We start from the raw sequence: 19,201 nt of genomic DNA on the forward strand, positions 1-19,201 counted from the left end.
CATAGAAGTATTTACATAATACAATTACTGGGGGATGGGACATGATGATGTTAGGACGTGTATTGAGAAATCGGGAAGCAACAATTTCAGATCTACAGCAGAGCAGAACCAGCGGGGAAAGACTGCGATTGGGTTACATCAGTCAGGTAATTGATGACTTTGAGTATTACACCGCCAATGGAAACGACTTATTCGAATTAACAAACGTGACTGCAAAACGTGAAATGTTGCTAATGTAATACTTTTTGACCGAAATGTGCAGCCAACACCAGGACATGAATTACATACTTTCAAACTCCCAGTGAATCTGAAAGACATCCCAGTCTCATTCCCCCGCGTGATACTACTTTATATCGAGCAAAGACAGTTTCCCAAAATTATGGACAACAGGCAACTGAGAAAGAAATGTATTTGTGCGATCCACTGGAATGTCTCTTACCGTTTGTTCGTTGGTACAAAGTTTATCTCCAAAGTTACTCTGTGTCGAGGTTCGATATGCGCTTTGCGAACTTGTGTTCAGGTAGTTAGAAGCAAAAAGGTGTTCTGTACACTTAAATTCTGCGTGCCTTGTTTTGTATGGCGTATAAAAGCCCTATCCATATAACTGATGACACCGACAATGAAGAAACGAGTGTTTGTGTGCACAGTTGATTTTGTGGACTGTTACATTCGACACCACGATAATGAAGACACTGAACAATCAGTTGCGTGGAATCAACAACAGGATTGAAGAAATTCGCCGTGGAGCTCATGTTTCGGAATTCTCTTCCTGCTATGCAAAAGGTGAACATAGCGCAGTGCAAGGAACCGAACGCTAAAACAGTGCAAAACCTGTCATCGATCAAACAAACACAGCAATGACGACCACACCATCGTGCGGTTGATCTTTCGCTTCGCCAGGTGGTGACGTCAGAGCAAGAATTTGAAACTTCGACTGCTCCAGTGATTTGTAGCGCGTCACCACCGCACTCATGAGTTATGAACTGCCACCCATTGGCTGAAGCTGTTCTTCTGCGCAGCGTTTGCAGCTACGGGCACCGCCGTTTATGCTCGATCACCATAAATTTGGTTCCCGCTCGCAGAAAATATTTCCACACACCAATTTACCGATGCCCACGATGATTGACGCTCTTGATCAGGAGTTCAGAACAGCGATCAACAAACGTTGGTGACGGACGCTGTTCCGCATGGGCCCCGTCGTTAAGCTTACCCTGTTTTAGAAACAGAACTGAATGTTTGCTGCTCTAAATTGCAAGATCATAGTTTCAGCAAGTGCTTTATTACGATTTCCGGCAGTTTGTCACACATTTTCAATTGATCGACGAAAGAAAGAAGCACAAAGACAGGAATATAGCAACATACATCCCTTGCGAATGAAATAAATAGTAAGTCCAGGGCACGCAAGACGAAATGGCTGCAGGAAAGACGTGAAGAAACGGAAAAAGAAATGACTGTTGGGAAGGCTGGCTCAGTGTATAGAAAAAAGCACCTTCGGTTAAATTAAAGGCAAGGGTGGTAACACTAAGAGTGCAATCGGAAGTTGCACTGTTAAATGCATAGGAGAGAGTGGATAGGTGGAAAGAATAAGTTGATGGCTTCTTTGAGGAGGAGGAGGAGTTGCCTAATGACATGATAGAAGACTACATTGGAGTCGTTATGAAAGACACAGAGGATGTAATATTAGACTCAGAATTTATATGAGCTTTGGAAAACTTGAGATCAAATAAGGTGGGAGCGATGGATAACATTCCATGGGAATTTCTAAACTCAAAACAGAAGTCTCAACCAAAAATAATTCCAGCTATTGTCTAGAATCTATGAGACTGGCAATGTACCATTACACTTTCGGAAAAATATCATCCACACAGTTCCGAAGACAGCAAAAGGCAGATAATTGTGAGAACTATCCCACAATTAGCTTAACAGTTCCTTACGCATTCAAACTGCTGGTAAGAGTAATATACAGAAGAATGGAAAAGAAAGTTAAGGATGTCTTAAATCGTGATCAGCTTGACTTAAGGAAAGGTAAAGGCACCAGAGAGGCACTTCTTACGTTCTGGTTGACCATTGAAGCAAGACTGAAGAAAAATCAAGACCGTACATAGGTTTGTCGACCTGGGAAAAGCGTTCCACAATGTAAAATGGTGCAAGATTTTCGAAATTCTGAGAAAAAATGGGGGAAAGTTACAGGAAAAGACGGAGAGTATATTATATGTACAACAGTCAATAGGGAATAATATTAGAGGACCAAGAACAAAGTGCTCGGATTAAAAACGGAACAAGATATGAATTCTTCCACCTATACTGTTCAATTAACACATCGAAGAAACAATGACGGAAATAAAAGAAAGGTTCAGTTCTGGGATTAAAGTTGAGAGTGAAAGGAAATGAATAATAAGATTCGCTGATGACCCTGCTATCCCCAAGTGAAGAGTAGTTACAGGACTTGTTGACTGGAATGAAGTCTAATGAATACAGAATGTGGATTGAGAGTAAATCGAAGAAAGACGAAAGTAATTAGAAGTAGTAGAAGTAAGAACGGCGAGTAGCTCAACATGAAAGTTGGTGATCACGAAGGAATTATGCTACCTTGAGAGCAAGATAACCCATGACGGATGAAGCAGGGAGGATATAAAAAACAGGCCAGCACAGGCAAAGAAGGCGTTCCTACTCAAGTCAAGTTTACAAGTATGAAAGATAGGCGTTAATTTGATGTAGAAATTTCTGAGAATATACGTTTGAAGCACAGAATTGAATGGTAGTGAATCTTTGATAGTGGGATAACCAGAACAGAAGAAAATCGAAGCGTTTGACTTATGATGCTACAGCAGAAAGTTGAAAATTAGGTGGACTGATCACGTAAGGTATGAGGTGGTTCTACATCTACATTTATTCATCGCAAGCCACTCAACGTTGTGTGGCAGATGGCAATTTACGATCTGCGCAGAATCGGCGAGTAAAGGAACATGTGGGAAGCACTGAAAATGAGGGGGGACGGGATTATAGGACATCTGTTAATAGATCAGGGAATAACTGTAATGGCACTAGAGGGAGCTGTAGAGGACACAAACTGTAGACATTGGAACACATCCAGCAAATACTTGAGGTTGTAGAGTACAAGTGCCAGACGGAGAGGTTAGCGCAGCACAATCATTCGCGGCAGACCCAGTCGAAAGACTGATGACTCAGATTTTGGCAACAGCTGCTGCCGTCTCAAGTGCAAGTACGAGAGGTAGTGCACTTAGATCAACCAGTAAACAAGTTGCTCTCAGAGGCTCGACTGCTTTGCAACACGACGAACAGCCCGCTTTTGTCCACAGAGCTTTCGACACCAGAAGTCTCGTCATGCCCAACACAGATCTAGTCGGAACCGCCGCTCCAACCATCGTTCACTGGATCGCCCTTTTCCGGTGCTGCAACGAGGACACAACACCGTGGAGATCTTGCAAAACGACAGTGCCAAAATGGTCTCCTGGAGCCAGCTGGGGGGTCCTACCTTCACTCTCGTCAGACATCGCGCGCGGAGACACTCGCACAGATCTCGTCTGCTGTTACCAAACCCCTCCACTTCATCAGACCGATGATGTTTGGTTTGTGGGGCGCTCAACTACGTCGTTATCAGCGCCCTTACAAATTCCCAATCGTTGCTCAGTCCAATCTCGCCACTTTCATGAATGATACGTCATCATGATGACAACAGAAAAACCTGGTCCCTGTGTGGAGAAAATCCCCAACTCGGCCGGGAATCGAACCCGGGACCCCGTGATCCAGAGGCAGCAACGCTAACCACTCGACCACGAGCTGCGGTCTCATCAGCCAGAGATGCACCAACGCCGTGGCCAGCGGACCGCACAATAGCCGGTCCTTGCAAATGAAGTTTAACTTTCCTTACATTCCAGATTCTCCGCAAAGTAGGGGAGGGTTTGTGGGCAGGCTGTGCGGGAATAGTCAGTTCAGCAGTCGACTTTAGTGTGTCGCAATTGGTACAAAGTTTACTTTTTAAGTTGCTCTCTGTGCCGAGTTATCCGATGTCGTTTACAAACTTGTATTTGTATAGTTAGAAGTAAAAATTAATTCAGTACACTTACATACTGATACTGTGTGCGTTATTTTATCTGGAGTTTAAGCCTTACCCACACCTGCTTCTGATACCCAATCAGGAACGACACACACACACACACACACACACACACACACACACACACACACACACACACACACACACACACACTCTCACTAGAGGTGCATCGCAAACAGTTGAGGCAACGTCTATCAAAATCGGAAGAATAATGCAACACAATAAGGTTTACTAAATATGTGCACCGCAGAAACGACAACGGAAAACAAAGAACGCAGTGGCTGTGGGGATATTGGGTTCACAGAGCAACTTACGCAACAAATATTGAAAATTTTGTTCTGGAATAATTCATGTGCGTGCATTGAAACGGAGCTGAATCAAGAAATTCAGCCGCCCCCCCCCCCCCCCCCCCCTCCCCACTCTTGTGAAGTCGGACATGGCAAATGGATCAAAAGACGTTGCAGTACATTAAAAAAAAGGAACAAGAAATAATGTACCAAGACTACAATGGAGTTTTAACTTGTCTTGCGTCTCATCTTTATCATTTTTATCCTCTTACACATTTTAAAAACGTTACTGTGATTACTGTAATAATAATAATAATAATAATAATAATGAAATTAACACAACTAATCGAAATATCCATGCCCAATACAACAAATATACAAAAGAAAACAGGAGAAAAAATTGAAAAATACATCCAACTGGCTGAGTAAGTCAAGGATATGTGGCATCAGGATAAAGTTGACATTATACCAATTATAGTATCAACTACAGGAGTCATACCACACAATATCCACCAGTACATCAATGCAATACAGCTACATCCAAACTTATATACATACAACTACAGAAATCCGTAATTATTGATACATGTTCAATTACCCGAAAGTTCCTAAATGCAATATAACATATACAGTACAGTTAAAAGGAAGTCACACTTGGTCAAGGTCCGCGTCACTTTCTAGTTTTGACCAGACATAACGTCTGAGATAAGAAAGAAGAAATAATAATAATAATATAACAGTAGTAATTACTATTCCCAACCTAAGGTATTTTAGTCAGAAAGAAACAAAAAAACATGCAACGCCCAGTGTTCCCTCTGGGCATGCCACTATCGTCGCAATTTCCTCTGCTGCCTCAACAATGGTAGATTAAAGGATGTTGCCGGAAATGTAAATGTTTTACTAAAATCTTTGTACAGCTGTTGTTGGTAACAGGTCTCAACTTTTGCATGTACAAAGAAAATATTGATGGAGAAATGTAGTAAAACCCAGGATTAGTATTGCACCATCACGAATATTAATTTTAAAATTTATTGCCTTCATACGTAAAGCCGTAACTCATATTCTAATAATACAATCAACTTTAAAATTTTATTCTCTGGCCTTAAGAGGTTTACAAGATGGCTGAACTAAAATCATTAATTTATGTTTGAAATGTTATTTACGAAGTTCCGAATTTTGCACAATCAAATTGAAGTATTTTTTCCTATAATGCGTTCCTATAAACCAGAATTTTAAAGTCCCATAGCGATCGCTACATGTTTTGAACACCACCTGAAATTTGCACTGTTAAAACGCTTCTAATAATTCAAATTATGTAAAAACAGAAACAGCGTAATTTTAACATTTAGTTAATGTATTTCAACACATAATAGGCTCATCTGTATTTATTCTTTATCTTCCCATAATAAGACGTTCTCAGTAAATCGTCGTTTGCGAGAAAAACGAATGTAATCTCAATTGCATTTTTTAAAGTTTCTGGCACTGAATACCTTCCATTTGTTGTGATGTACTTATATCTATTGACTTTCTAGCCCAGATTATACATTGGTATTTGACCAGTGGACAGTTTGTGAGCATAAATTACCAACACAGCATGTGTCATTGCCTGTATATTGTAGTTTCCGTAATAGCTCGCCCATAAAAATTAAAGATAATCAATTTCTTTCAGGATAGGCCTGCCTTTTCGTACTAGTTGTTTTCCACCTTGAAGCGCTTTACCTTTCTTCTCCTTTAGCAACTGGCAAAGCCTGCTACCAAGCCTGACTTGGAGATGGACAACACATTCCAACTTTTCTGCTGGAGTATTGTGTGGTTTACTATCCATTAACGTTCGAAAGAGAAACAGTCGCCATCAATATATCCCAAATGTCTGCGAAGGTGGGTGTGGGTGCGAGTGCAGAGCTAAACGTTTTAACGTTTAAAAGACATTTCTAATGCTGTTATCAAGATAAAATCCGTACAAAACATAATATTTTTGAAAAACTGATTTTCGAACCCAAATCCGTGACATCCCCCCTTAAGACCAGAAAGTTAATTTCATCAAAGTACTACGTTTTCGATGGAATCGAGCAGCGCACGGACTGATAACCTTTTATTCATATGATGGAAAAAAAGCCGTAACAGCATTGGGCCAAATTTCTGTTACAGTTCTAAGCGTTAATTTTTGGTTGTAATACTGTGATAAGGAAAAAGAGGAACTTTTGAACACCAAATTTAAGTATTAGGAACTCCTTTGTGAATGTATTTGTCTGCAGTGTAGTCTTGTAAGTAAGGGGAAAATAGACGATTAGTAGTTTAGACAAGAAGAGAATAAAAGCTTTCGACATGTGGTGCTACAGAAGAATGGTGAAGATTAGATGGGTAGATCACGTAACTAATGAGGAAGTACTGAACAGAATTGGGGAGACAAGATATTTGTGGTACAGTTTGAGTAAGAGAAGGGATCGGTTGATAGGACACATTCTGTGATATTAAGAGATCACCAATTTAGAATTAGAGGAAAGTGCGAGAGAGGTAAAAATCACAGAGGGAGAACAAGAGATGAATACAGTCAGCAGATTCAGGAGGCTGTAGGTTTCATCAGTTACTCGGAGATGAAGAGGCTTGCTCGAGATAGAGCAGCATGGAGAGCTGCAGCAAAAAAAAAAAATCAATAGACAAAAAGCTCATGTAAAGCAAGAAAATAAAAAATATACGAGATGAACATATAAAATCACGTCATATTCCGATACTGCAAAATAAAATATTCCGATAGTGTAAGATGAAACGAGCAAGCGTTCATAGTTAACAATTTTTCGTTAAGTAGCGGATGTAAAATATAAAACAGTATAAAGCAGCGTAGAAAGCACCCGTCATAAGCTCATGATACCTAGAAAGGACGAAAGCTAAAAAAGAAATTCAAAATAAAAAAATATCAGGTAGGTAAGAATACCAATAAATTCCATTCAGGATGAATAACCAACAGTACCTGGTGAGCCAAAGGGTCTCAGTCTATAAACATGACACTAATCTACATACTGCCTTTTCTGTAAGTTATCGTTGTATGTCATGGTTTGGAAGTTGTAATATCTACCTCTCAAACCATTTTACAACCATTAACGTACTACTTTTGTATGGGCAACAATGGCACTGATAATAGCTTTTACGAGTTTACGTCGGTTTTAACGCATTACGATGGTTCACCCACATTTCCCATCAGCCATTTAATTGTTCTACATGCCCGGTTACCAGCTGACGCGCACGCGCGCTCCGTATGAAACTTTCTCTCGATGTCGCTGTGTGGCGCTTCCGCAGGCTTAACACACCGCCTGTTATTACATACGCAGTGCGCGCTCTAGCAGCGTTAAGTACGGCCTCTTGCCATCTGGCTTTGCAGTGCGTTGCTTTGTGCTGACTGAGCTGTTTACTTGACACGATATTTCAATCTTGTTTCAGTCCGTGTCAGTTTCGTGCTAAGTCTGAAAATTGTTTTATATTGGATTTTTCGGGAGATGAACAACAATTGAAGACTGAATAAGTAGGGTTTTACCATTATTTTGATGATGGACCATGAGCTACTTAATTTCTCACAATCTCGTAGGTGATCATATACAGTCGGTTTTTGATCACTTTTTCCGTACATCGGAACTCGTTAGCTTACCAGGTACCGCCTCTCACCGTGAGTGGAATTTATTAGTATTTTACTTGCCTGATAGTTTTTTTTACTAGGAATTTCTTATTTTTAGCTTTCGTTCCTTCTGGGTACAGGGTGACAATTATTGAACTATATGAAAAATAAACGTAAATTACTTACAAACTATGGCGTGTACACACTTTATACAATGTGTGAACGTCACTACAGGTATTCGGATTTAGGTTATGACATGTTCGATATGCCTGACATTATTGGCGATGATGCACCACAGACGAATATCGAAATTGTGCATGACCCGCTGAAATGTCGGAAGATCGAAGCTGTCGATGACTTCCAGGACGACTGTTTTCAGCTCAACAACGGTTTTGTGGTCACCGTTGTACACCTTGTCTTTAATGTAGCCCTACAAAAAGCAGTCGCGTGTGTTCAGATCCGGAGAATATGGCGGCCAATCGCGGCCCATCTACCTATGGGTACCCCAGCTGCTGAACGCGTTTCCCAAAGTACTCCTCCGGGACAATAAAAGAGACTCCTGCTTCGATGGGGTCGAGCTCCGTCTTGCGCGAACCACATCTTGTCGAACTGAGGGCCACTTTGAACAATGGGAATGAAATCATCTTCCAAAATCTTCACGTACCGTTCGGTAGTCACCGTGCCATCAAGGAATATCGCACCGATTTTTCCGTGACTGGACATTGCACACCACACCACACCACACCACACCGTCACCCATTGAGGATGAAGTGTCTTCTCGATCACGAAATGCGGATTCCCAGTCCCTCAAATGCACCAATTTTACTTGCTGACGAACCCATCCAAATGAAACTGGGCTTCGTCGCTAAACCAGACTAACTCCCATCATGACCCACGGTCAACCGTGCAGTTTGAACGCAAACTGTTCGGAAGTTATGAGGATTTTATTTCATGTAGTTAAATAATGGTCACGCTGTATCACGAGAGAGTTCGCCGCGCGGGGTAGCCGTGCGTCTAGGCGTCTTGCCACGGTTCTCGCGACTCCCCCCCCCCCCCCCCCCCCCGTCTAAGGTTTGAGTCCTCCCTCGGGCATGGGTGTGTGTGTGTTCCCCTTAGCGTAAGTTAGTTCAAGTTAGATTAAGTAGTATGTAAGCCGAGGGACAGATGACCTCAGCACTTTGGTCCCATAGAACTTACCACAAATTTCCATTTCACGGGAGAGTTCAATGTTATTCTATGCTATTTTATTTTTCAATCCGCTACTTAGCGAAAAATTGAAGAATATGAATCCCATTCTTTTTTCTCGATCGGAACATTACGTGATTTTGTTTGTTCATGCCGTACATCTTTTCATTTTAGTTACGTTTTCTTTCTACCTTACATGAGTCTTTGTCTACCAGTTTGTACAGATTGCACCTGACGATGTTACTAAAATGATGCGAAACCATTCGTGTCTATAAACAAAAGACTTACAGTTAAAGAGGTCTTATCTTCAAAGTGATATATCCAGGTGGACTGCCATGACTACAACGTGTGCTCCAAAAAGTTATGTACTAGTTTTAAGATGACATTGCTAATAATTTCAACGTTTTGCAGCAATTTCACAAAAAACAGCGTTATCCCATTCTGCCCGTGGCTCAGGCAGAAACGGAAATATGCAAGCATGTCTTTAAAAAAATATACAAAATACTTTGCACACGGTTTTAAGTAACTCTCAAGTAAGGCACGTTAGATTACAATACAAGGTGATTGTTTTTTTACTGCTGTAAAAATGTGTTCTTGTGATCCTTCGGTTTTCAAAAAATCTTAAAGGTTAAGTATCCGGTTCCGCCCCGACTTCACCTACACTGGCGTTATCGAGAGAGGACAACCCTAAGAGATTTGATGAACGGAATAACTGTCCCGATAATCGAGAAAGGTAATAAAAATGAGTGCAAACAATCCAGGAATAGCATTGATAAGCTACAGCGCAAAGACCTTTGAGAAAAATTTTTAAACATAAACTGGATGAGATACACAAAGAAGGATGAGAGAACAACAACAACATGCTCTCAGAGGAGGAGAGTCCACAGCAGATCTAACTTTGGTTGTAAGGCAGCAGTAGAAACATCACCATGAACATGGAACAGATCTATTGACTCTCCCTGGAGACTGAAAAACCATGTGGGAGCGCATGGAGGAGGAGGGCGTGGAAGTCCTTGGAGAACAGAGTAGTAGAAAAACAGACTGTATGCAAGGTTAGAGAAATGTAAAACGGGAGCGTGAGCTTTGCGAAAGTGGTAGCAAAGAGAACGGATTGGCTCGAAGAGAAGATTTCCTTGAGCCAGGCAAGTGGACACTCACCACTGCTTTTCATAGTTGTGTTGCATGAGATAATGGAGAGAGTGACACAATTAATTGAGGAAGGAAAGATCAACGAAATGGAGTCTGATTATTTGAAAAAACTATGAGGAAGTAGTACAAAGGCAGTTGGACGCGTGGCAACGAACAGTTCAAGAATGCGGGTTGAAATGTGGCGTACGTGTGAAATGACCATAACCATGAAGAAGGAGAGAGTAACAACTGGGAAAACGTTGGTGGGGAACGACTGAGGAAGGGGAAGAGTTTGAAGTAAGTGGACAGCTTAATAAGGGAGAATAGATTAAATGATAGAGAAATAAATGAACGACAGGATAAAAGCACACGCATTCTGGAAGAGTGTTAGAAGACAGACATGGAGGAAGGATCTTCCTCAGAACAGAAACAGGGTTATTTATCGGGCGTACTATCCTCCAATACTGACGTATGCCACTGAGATCTGGGTACTGAAAGGGAGAGAAATAGGAAAAACTCAAGAGTGAAATGAACGTCGTGAGAAATAGTACTGGGGCGACCTAGATGAGGGGATCAGGGAATTAGCGTAGGAGTTCTTTAAATGTCGGCACATGATTGGAAACTGCGACTACTATCTCTTTCTCTATAGTCAAGCGCGATCTGTTTCCTGTTGACTGCCAACGCTAAGAAACTTTCTTCACTTACCTAGGATGTTGGAATACGTATCAAAACTCGAAGGGCATTGTTACCTACTTACGGATACTCCTGCACCACCAAGCTCTAAAGACTCGACCACTGACGAGGAAAGATGTCACAAAGACACTCCGGCATCAAAATAAATTAATTGTCTATGGGTTTCTCGGAAATAAAATGTTTTCCTAAACAACGTAAGAGTAAAGTTCATTCCTGAGTTCAAATACACTGTTCAAGATATTCTAATGTGAAAACCAGCTGTAGTTACTGTAATAAATTAGAGAAATATGTTCAGCTCCCTTATCAACGTTCATTTATTGAAAACATCTCGACTTATGTGTGCAACTTTTAATGTATCTCACAACTTAGATCACTGATTCAAGAACCTCAGGAAGGAAACGTCTCACGTTTTGTGGTTCCAGTGCTTCTCGATAAATAAGGGTGTCTCCAAATTGCAGAAGACCTTCTTTATGGATCAGAGCTTGCAGTCTGGCGTGACAGGCAGCCATACTACGACCTACTTCTGAACAACACACACGTGCACAATTTTCCCATTTAATGTTGTTTTCTTCCATAAAACAGTGCAGTATTTCAAAGAGGTCTGTTTCTTCTATTCTAAAAGTTACTTACCCGCAGAAAAAAAAAACCTACACGGAAATTTTTTGGACACACTGCACATAGCAAATTAGACACACACCATTTTTTTTTTTTTTTTTGTCTGTAACTTCATCGAGCTGAATAGGGAAATCACAAGTACCTTTCAGTTTTTCAACCAACTGCTCATTAACGCCGTCACACGTATGTGGTATTCGATGAGTAATAGCGTTGTTTGGTAAAGACACACTTCCCAATTGCTTGAAAGTTGACTGATCCGTCATAACAGGTACGATGTCCAGAGGAGCTGGTGGAGTGGAATGTCTGCGCTATGGTGTGAGGTTGCTTGCTCTTTGCTCCACGGTAGACAACTTCTCAAGATTCGAAAAACTTTCATGGGAATCATAGCTTGTTCAGTGAAAGTTTTCTTAGATCTGTCATTTCTTTTAACTTGTACAAAAGGATTTCGTGTTTTTTTTGCCATTTACCGTGATTTAACTCCAAACATCGCTACATTTTATTAGAAAACATAGTTTCAGTAGCTAGGACATTGTTATAAACAACACACTGGAGCCGTTCTTCATTTTCAACTGTAGAACACGCAAAACCGAAATTCGAACAACGGCCATCATATTTCCTAAAGTTTCGGCTGTTCATGTCTTCAGAATCTCACCGTATATCTGAACAATGAAATTTAGCATTTATGTTAAAAAAAATGTGCATGCTGACAGAGAAAAAATCGAACAACACTTGCCGGTCATTTACATAACTACTAGCGCACACGATGTTCCTTTACACAGAAATCAAATAAAATAAACCAAATAAACCAAATTAAATGGTCCAGGTACAAGAATGTGATCACTGACGTCAACGTGTAATAACCACTCACAGACGGCAGGTGGCAGCATCAGCAGTGGAGAGTATACAAAGCATGTTATTGACTACAATACTAATAATCAGAATGAAATTAATCAGCAACAGTATATTCCTTCACAATATCTAAAACAATCTGACAATGCTAAATTTGTTTAAAAAATCTACGCCTGTAGAAACCTACTGGTTCCAACGATGTCATTATACCAGTGTAGTTTGAAGAGCATTTTCGTCTAGAAATGAGTTGCCTTGGCGGTTGGTCGATAAGACGCGGGAAAGGTACAATTTAACGGTTATATGCGATCAGAGGACCAAATGCCCGAGACACGGCTCCCCTACCAATTTCCTCGATACTTTTGTTTCTCAAATCAACAGATCAACAGAGTGTGTCATCATGCAGTAGCACACGTGATGTAGTTTTGCCGGTCGGTGTTTTTTTCACAGCGACCGAAAGGTGTCTCAGTTGTTGGCCATAAATTCCAGCTGTGATGGACACATCCTTGGGGAAGAATTCGTAGTGCAAAACACACTTTTGGAGCTATCAGATCGAAAATATTATGTTCACACTACTCTTTGCTCGAGTTTTAGTCTTTTGGTAGGACTCAGCCTAGCGAAAAAGTCATGAAAACTCGTCACCAGCAACAGCATTGCACACGAATGCTCAATGAGCGACCTGATGACATTCAAGCAAAACTGCAATAATAGCCACTGTTGATTTTTCTTGTTTCGAATTAGAGCGTGCAGTACTGCTACACCAGACTTCTGAACGTTGCTTGTTGAATGCAAATATCGCATGATGGTTAAATGATAATCCATCACTTATATCAGTAGTCGCGATCTCCTTCATGTGAAAAATCATTCAAGCCAGAACGATCTTTGTTAAAACAAGCGTATCTCTTCTTGGCGTATTTTTCCCAAAAGCACTGGCGCTACACACAGTTAAAATCTTTCGCAGGTTCGAATCCTGCCTCGAGCATGGATGTGTGTGATGTCCTTAGGTTAGTTAGGTTTAAGTAGTTCTAAGTTCTAGGGGACTGATGACCACAGATGTTAAGTCCCATAGTGCTCAGAGCCATTTCAAATATTTCGAGCTGCCTCCTCTGCATTTATCCCTCTATTATGCCAAATGTAATTATTGTGTTGCAGATTTACACCTTTCTTCATTTGCGACCCAATTTTACAGCGCTTAACCGTAGTCCATGATTTTCAAGTATGTTATCCCCAATATTTAACTGCAAGATGATAACTAAGCGTTGTCAGGGGTGGTCAGTTTTATTGGCCACTTTAAGTCAAGCCAGCCGGTGGTCAGTTGTTATGTCTAAGACTGTACGTGTCACCTGCCAGAGCCTTATCTAGACGTATCAAGGGTCCCACATCACTCCAACTGCACGCACCCCACACCATTACAGATATAGCCGTACAAGTCCATCTGTTTGCTAGAATTTGAAACGAGACTCGTCCGACGAGGCAACATGTTTCCGGTCATCAACTGTTCAATGTCGGTGTTGAGGGGTCCAGGCGAGGCGTAAAGCTTTGTGTCGTGCAGTCGTCAAGGGTACACGAGTGGGCCTTCGGCTCCGAAAGTCCATATCGATGATGTTTCGTTGAATGTTTTCTCACGCTGACACTTGTTGATGGCCCAACATTGAAATCTGCAGCAATTTGCTGAAGGGTTGCACTTCTGTCACGTTGAACGTTTCTCTTCAGTCGTCGTTGGCCTCGTTCTTGCAGGATCTTTCACCGGCGGCAGCGTTGTCGCAGATTTGATGTTTTACTGTATTCCTGATATTCACGGTACATTCGTGAAATGCTCGTACGGGAATATCCCCACTTCATCGCTACCTCGGAGATGCTGTGTCCCATCGCTCTTGCGCCGACTATAACACCACGTTCAAACTTACTGAAAGCTTGATAACCTGCCATTTTAGCAGCGGTAACCGATCTAGCAAATGCGCCAGACATTTGTATTTGAATACTCATTCCTATACCAGTTTCTTTGGCACTTCAATGTGTACAGGGTGTTACAAATAGGTATGGCCAAACTTTCAGGAAACAGTCCTCACACACAAATAAAGAAAAGATGTTATATGGACATGTGTCCGGAAACGCTTAATTTCCATGTGAGAGCTCATTTTAGTTTCGTCAGTAGGTACTGTACTTCCTCGATTAACCGCCAGTTGGCCCAATTGAAGGAAGGTAATGTTGACTTCGGTGCTTGTGTTGACATGCGACTCATTGCTCTACAGTACTAGCATCAAGCACATCAGTACGTAGCATCAACAGGTTAGGGTTCATCACGAACGTGGTTTCGCAGTCAGTGCAATGTTTACAAATGCGGAGTTGACAAATGCCCATTTGATGTATGGATTAGCACGGGGTAATAGCCGTGGCGCGGTACGTTTGTATCGAGACAGATTTCCAGAACGAAGGTGTCCCGACAGGAAGACGTTCGAAGCAATTGATCGGCGTCTTAGGGAGCACGGAACATTCCAGCCTATGACTCGCGACTGGGGAAGACCTAGAACGACGAGGACACCTACAATGGACGAGGCAATTCTTCGTGCAGTTGACGATAACCCTAATGTCAGCGTCAGAGAAGTTGCTGCTGTACAAGGTAACGTTGACCACGTCACTGTATGGAGAGTGCTGCAGGAGAACCAGTTGTTTCCGTTCCATTTACAGCGTGTGCAGGCACTATCAGCAGCTGATTGACCTCCACGGGTGCAGCTCTGCGAATGGTTCATCCAACAATATGTCAATCCTCATTTCAGTGCAAATGTTCTCTTTATGGATGAAGCTTCATTCCAACATGATCAAATTGTAAATTTTCACAATCAACATGTGTGGACTGACGAGAATCCACACGCAGTTGTGCAATCACGTCACCAACACAGATTTTCTGTGAACGTTTGGGCAGGCATCGTTGGTGATGTCTTGATTGGGCCCCATGTTCTTCCACTTACGGTCAATGGAGCGCGTTATCATGATTTCATACGGGATACTCTACCTGTGCTGCTAGAACATGTTCCTTTACAAGTACGACACAACATGTGGTTTATGCACGATGGAGCTACTGCACATTTCAGTCAAAGTGTTCGTACGCTTCTCAACAATAGATTCGGTGACCGATGGATTGGTAGAGGCGGACCAATTCCATGGCCTCCACGCTCTGCTGACCTCAACCCTCTTGACTTTCATTTATGGGGGCATTTGAAAGCTCTTGTCTACGCAACCCCGGTACCAAATGTAGAGACTCTTCGGGCTCGTATTGTGGACGGCTATGATACAATACTCCATTCTCCAGGGCTGCATCAACGAATCAGGGATTTCATGTGACGGAAGGTGGATGCATGTATCCTCACTAACGGAGGATGTTTTGAACATTTCCTGTAACAAAGTGTTTGAAGTCACGCTGGTACGTTCTGTGGCTGTGTGTTTCCATTCCATGATTAATGTGATTTGAAGAGAAGTAATAAAATGAGCTCTAACATGGGAAGTAAGCGTTTCCGGACACATGTCCACATAACAAATTTTCTTTCTTTGTGTGTGAGGAATGTTTCCTGAAAGTTTGGCCGTACCTTTTTGTAACACCCTGAATAAGTAAGTCATTATAAGATTTAGAAACATATCCCGTTTGCCAACATACCCATACAGTTTCGAGATTAACCGATGACAGTTGAATTGAAAACAATTATTAAAATTTTATTATTTGTTGTTTTAGATGTAGTTGTCACGTAACAACCTCCGTCATCGTTACTTGATCTTGCCACTCTTGGGCAGGAAGAATGATACAAGATTCCCTTGAAAACCATACATGACCTCTGTTTATCCATTTAGAGACGACTGGAAACTGTTTTGAATGCCAGCTATTTTCTACACCGTATTAAGCGTTGTAGCCCGTTGTGGTTCAATGGCTCTGAGCACTATGGGACTCAACTGCTGTGGTCATCAGTCCCCTAGAACTTAGAACTACTTAAACCTAACTAACCTAAGGACATCACACACATCCATGCCCGAGGCAGGATTCGAACCTGCGACCGTAGCAGTCGCACGGTTCCGGACTGCGCGCCTAGAACCGCGAGACCATCAGGGCCTGCGTAGCCCGTTGTATTTTTGGTGTTTATATACTTTCATTCAACCCCTATACCTGCTGAAGGACATGCTTTCTGTACCACGATATGCTTCCAGCTTTTACAAAAAACGCTCTGCTTCTGAAAGTTTTTCTTTTCTTCTTTTTACCATCAGTCTCCTGACGGGCCTGATAAAGACCACCACTGTTTTTTATTCCTGCGTCAAACTGCTCATCCCCGAGTAGCACTACATGCAACGTCTATAGTCATCTGATATTTATACTCCCATGTTAGCTTCCCACTATAATATCTGCCGCAGTTAACTCCTAGTGCGTGGTATCTCAATCGATGCCCTATGATGCTCCAAATGGCTCTGAGCACTATGGGACTTAACATCTATGGTCATCAGTCTCCTAGAACTTAGATCTACTTAAACCTAACTAACCTAAGGACATCACACAACACCCAGTCATCACGAGGCAGAGAAAATGCCTGACCCCGCCGGGAATCGAACCCGGGAACCCGGGCGTGGGAAGTATGCCCTATGATCCTGTCCTTATTCTTGTCGGTGATTTCTACACTGGAGCCCTAAAGGAACTGGTATAGGCATGCGTATTCAAATATAGAGATATGTAAACAGGCAGAACACGGCACTGCGGCCGGCAACGCCTATATCAGAAGATAACACGTGTCTGGCGCAGTTGTTACACCGATTACAGCTGATACAAAGGCAGGTTGTCAAGATTTAACTGAGTTTGAACATGATGTTGTAGGTGGCGCACGGGTGATGGGACACAGCATGTCCGAGGTAGCGATGAAGTGGGGATTTACCAGTACGACCATTTCACGAGTGTACCGTGAATATCAGGTATCCGGTAAAACATCTGATCTCCAACATCGCTGCTGCCGGAAAAAGATCCTACAAGAATGAGACCAACGACGACTGAAGAGAATCGTTCAACCTGACAGAAGTGCAACCCTTCCACTAATTGCTGCAGATTTCAGTGCTGGGACATCAACAAGTGTCATCGTGCAAACCATTCAAGGAAATATCACTAATATGTGCTTTCGGACCCGGAGGCCTAATCGTGCACCCTTGAACACAAATTTTTACAACATCGACATTGGACTGTTGATGACTGGAAACATGTTGCCTGGTCGGACAAGTCTCGTTTCAGATTATATCGAGTGGATGGACGTGTACAGATATAAAGATAATGTCATGAATCCATGGAACCTGCATGTCAGCAGGGGACTGTTCAACCTGGTGGAGCCTCTGTAATGGTGTGGGGCGTGTGGAGTTGGAGTGATATGGGACCCCTGCTACTTCTAGATACGACTCTGATAGGTGGCACTTACGTAAGAAACTTGTCTGATCACCTGCATCCATTCGTGTCCATTGTGTATTCCGTTAGGCTTGGGCGATTCCAGCAGGAGAATGCGACACCCCACACGTCCACAATTGCTACAGAGTTGCTCCAGGAACACTCTTCTGTGTGTTGAGTGGTACTTAAGTAAATAAATTAGTGAAATCAAAGTGAAGTAGACATTAGAATATATATGAAAAACTTGGTTTAGTTTAGAGAGTTACATACTGGCAAACAGCGGGCAGAACAGCAGAGCAGAAGAGACAATGACCGTGAAGTCAGCAAATTCCACATAAGCGGGCGCTGTCGATTCAGCCGTCAGGGCATCGCCCGACCGGCTCACGTGTTTCTCAGTTGTCGCATGTGAGCAAAGGCCCTCGCCTACATTCCAAGAGCCAATGACCGACGTTAAGAAGATTCTTCGAGAAGCTTTTCAACGTGACAGAAGAGGCAATGACCGTGAAGTCGTTCACCGCCAGTAAAGTGAAGTGAATAAATACGCGAGACGCAGTGGGCCCGACAGACGAAGAGACGAGAGACGAAGGAAGAAAAGAATAGTAGCAGTAGTTTTCAGTCAGTTTCGGTGCTGAAGATCGTCATGCAAGAAGAGACTACATCATGCACAGACGCACCAAGTCCGCCGCTGTAATGGAATAGCAAGCAGCAGCCTCGGCGCCAGAAGACAGAAGTTAAAAGGTATTTGAAGTCTGATTTTTACGAACGGGGGTGACTCGCGAGGACGGGAAGGAGACGGCCTCACATCAGCAGTCACCTGTGAGCTGGGATGAAGGTCTGACAGCCGAAGACTGGCAAGCGGGAGTCCGTTGTTCGAGTCCGGGACGCTGGCCTTCCCCCGCCGCGCCGCTCCGCTGGCCGACGCTCAACACACGTGGCCGCATAGAGGAGAGAAACACTGGGACGCCACATCCAGGTATCACCATCCGATGCACGACTTCGCTCGCAATAATTAAACGGGCCACCTCGCGCTGCGCGTCTCCAGTCAGCTGGGCGAGACGGCGACACGGGATACACACTGCCACGCGTAGTCAGACGCCGCCGCTGCCGCAGCAGAAGGCTTCGCAAATGATACAGCTGCCGTTCTCCGAGCCAGAACATCGAGTAAGAAAACAGTTGTACGAAACTTGAAATAAAAGTTATCATATGTAAAAATGTAAGGATATAGAAGCTTATCTCACTAGGGGTAAGATAGACACTGCCTACAGGAAAATTAAAGAGACCTTTGGAGAGAAGAGAACCACGTGTATGAATATCAAGAGCTCAGATGGCAATACAGTTCTAAGCAAAGAAGGGAAGGCAGA

At 42.6% G+C, this 19,201-nt stretch overlaps 1 protein-coding gene across 1 annotated transcript in view; it reads right to left on the reverse strand.

Moving 5' to 3' along the window:
• The window catches only part of LOC126354796 (juvenile hormone acid O-methyltransferase-like), a 289,416-nt gene that overhangs the window by 230,387 nt on the left and 39,828 nt on the right, over positions 1–19,201 (reverse strand). The window lies entirely within an intron of this gene.

The sequence above is a fragment of the Schistocerca gregaria genome, chromosome 3 (assembly GCF_023897955.1).
Source record: "Schistocerca gregaria isolate iqSchGreg1 chromosome 3, iqSchGreg1.2, whole genome shotgun sequence".
NCBI classification, from domain to species: domain Eukaryota; kingdom Metazoa; phylum Arthropoda; class Insecta; order Orthoptera; family Acrididae; genus Schistocerca; species Schistocerca gregaria.